Source organism: Schistocerca nitens, chromosome 7 (genome assembly GCF_023898315.1).
Source record: "Schistocerca nitens isolate TAMUIC-IGC-003100 chromosome 7, iqSchNite1.1, whole genome shotgun sequence".
Taxonomy (NCBI): Eukaryota; Metazoa; Arthropoda; class Insecta; order Orthoptera; family Acrididae; genus Schistocerca; species Schistocerca nitens.
Window position 1 is genome coordinate 308,412,399 of NC_064620.1, and position 2,500 is coordinate 308,414,898.

The following is a 2,500-nucleotide window of genomic DNA, read 5'->3' on the forward strand; positions in this document are numbered from 1 at the left end:
TCCACACTATGATAACCAGACCGGGACGTCGAACCAGAAAACTGAATATCCCACTCTTCCTACAACCACCATTGCTCAGATACGCCACCAACACCCACACATGTCCTACACAGGGGTGCACCCAACAGCACCACACTGCCGCATCTCACAGCACATAAACAATGGCAGGAATGAAAGACACAGGTGTGCCACTCCTTTGCCACAAACACAGAACGGGCGCGCCACCTGCCATGAGCCACAAGTGCAACTGACGTGACATATCTGATAGTGCCTCAGGCGTCCACTTACTACCATCACTATCAACGAACCTCGCCACCCCACCCCCCCCCCACACACACCATCCCTTAACCCAACTTCTGCCTTAACCTAACCCAACTTCTGCCTTAACCTAACCCAACTTCTGCCTTAACCTAACCCAACTTCTGCCTTAACCTAACCCAACTTCTGCCTTAACCTAACCCAACTTCTGCCTTAACCTAACCCAACTTCTGCCTTAACCTAACCCAACTTCTGCCTTAACCTAACCCAACTTCTGCCTTAACCTAACCCAACTTCTGCCTTAACCTAACCCAACTTCTGCCTTAACCTAACCCAACTTCTGCCTTAACCTAACCCAACTTCTGCCTTAACCTAACCCAAGTTGCGCCTTAACCTAACCCAAGTTGCGCCTTAACCTAACCCAAGTTGCGCCTTAACCTAACCCAAGTTGCGCCTTAACCTAACCCAAGTTGCGCCTTAACCTAACCCAAGTTGCGCCTTAACCTAACCCAAGTTGCGCCTTAACCTAACCCAAGTTGCGCCTTAACCTAACCCAAGTTGCGCCCTAACCTAACCCACGTTGCGCCTTAACCTAACCCACGTTGCGCCTTAACCTAACCCACGTTGCGCCCTAACCTAACCCACGTTGCGCCCTAACCTAACCTACGTTGCGCCCTAACCTAACCTACGTTGCGCCCTAACCTAACCTACGTTGCGCCCTAACCTAACCTACGTTGGGCCCTAACCTAACCCACGTTGCGCCCTAACCTAACCCACGTTGCGCCCTAACCTAACCCACGTTGCGCCCAAACCTAACCCACGTTGCGCCCTAACCTAACCCACGTTGCGCCCTAACCTAACCCACGTTGCGCCCTAACCTAACCCACGTTGCGCCCTAACCTAACCCACGTTGCGCCCTAACCTAACCCACGTTGCGCCCTAACCTAACCTACGTTGCGCCCTCACCTAACCCAAGTTGCGCCCTAACCTAACCCACGTTGCGCCCTAACCTAACCCACGTTGCGCCCTAACCTAACCCACGTTGCGCCCTAACCTAACCCACGTTGCGCCCTAACCTAACCCACGTTGCGCCCTAACCTAACCCAAGTTGCGCCTTAACCTAACCCACGTTGCGCCTTAACCTGCCCTGTAATTGTTAGTTATATGAATCTAGGAATTCGTGTAGCGTTGCCTAATTGCAACCATCTCAACATAGTTCACTTCGCGCACACTGTGGTGTTCTGCGTATTGATTCATTTTACGGTGCGTACCCTCACATCTTGCGAGTGTTGCTTACTTTCCACATGGTCCCGCTATCCACTGTATTGTGTACTGCAATAGGACGTATATCGCCCCCGCCCCCCCCCCTCCCCTCCTGTCACCTCTAGCTCGTCGGTCAGGAGTTCGCGTGTTGAATGCGCTTCGCAGCTGTGCAATGGCATTCGCATACGTACGCTGGCCACCTTCCACGTGTTCTTTCGTGCACACGTCGCAGCGTGTATGTATGCTGATGGAGTGCGTCGTGACACACAACATCCAGGCATGCAAGACTCGTAGAAGTCGCAAATGTAGATGGATGTCTACGTTTGCTGCCCAAGTTACGCAAATGAACTGGAAATCCGTTGTTGCGCGGTTGTTCGCGCTGGAGGTGAATCGTTGATATCGACGATCGGTACAGGTATTAACCGGTTGCTTCAGCGACACCCGTCATACCCACGAACGTGAGTGGGCATGTGGGTATGAAGCGATACGCGGCGGTGGCTGGGTGGGACCGTCCCCGGCCGGTGAGGGGGGGGCGCCCGGCGTGCTGGCCGCGCGCTGCGTGGGCGCACGCGCGGCAGCCGGCTGGTGGGGGCGCCCAGTGGCAGGCGCGCCGGCTGACGGAGGCGGCAGGCGGCGCATCTGCGTGCCGGCGCACCCAGCGCGCGGCGCCGTGCGGCCAAAGTGGGTCCTCCCGGGCCCGGTGCGAAGCGCGGTGGACATCTGCAGTGTGCTGGTCCGATTGAGGACTGTGTGCGTTGAGGATGCGCCGCCGCCCGGCACTCGGCGCCGCGACGCCGTCTGCTGCTCGGTCGCCCCCGCGGTTCTCGCAGGTGGTTTGTATCGCAGCTGTGCGGATGTGTTGGCGCGTGCGCTGTGCTGGGAGAGTTCGCTTTGGCACCCAAGTGGGGCTCTGCCCCTCTGTGGCGCTGGCGTTGGAGCTGCCCGGTCACTGTTTGTGGCCGCGTGTTGTCTCCCGCCG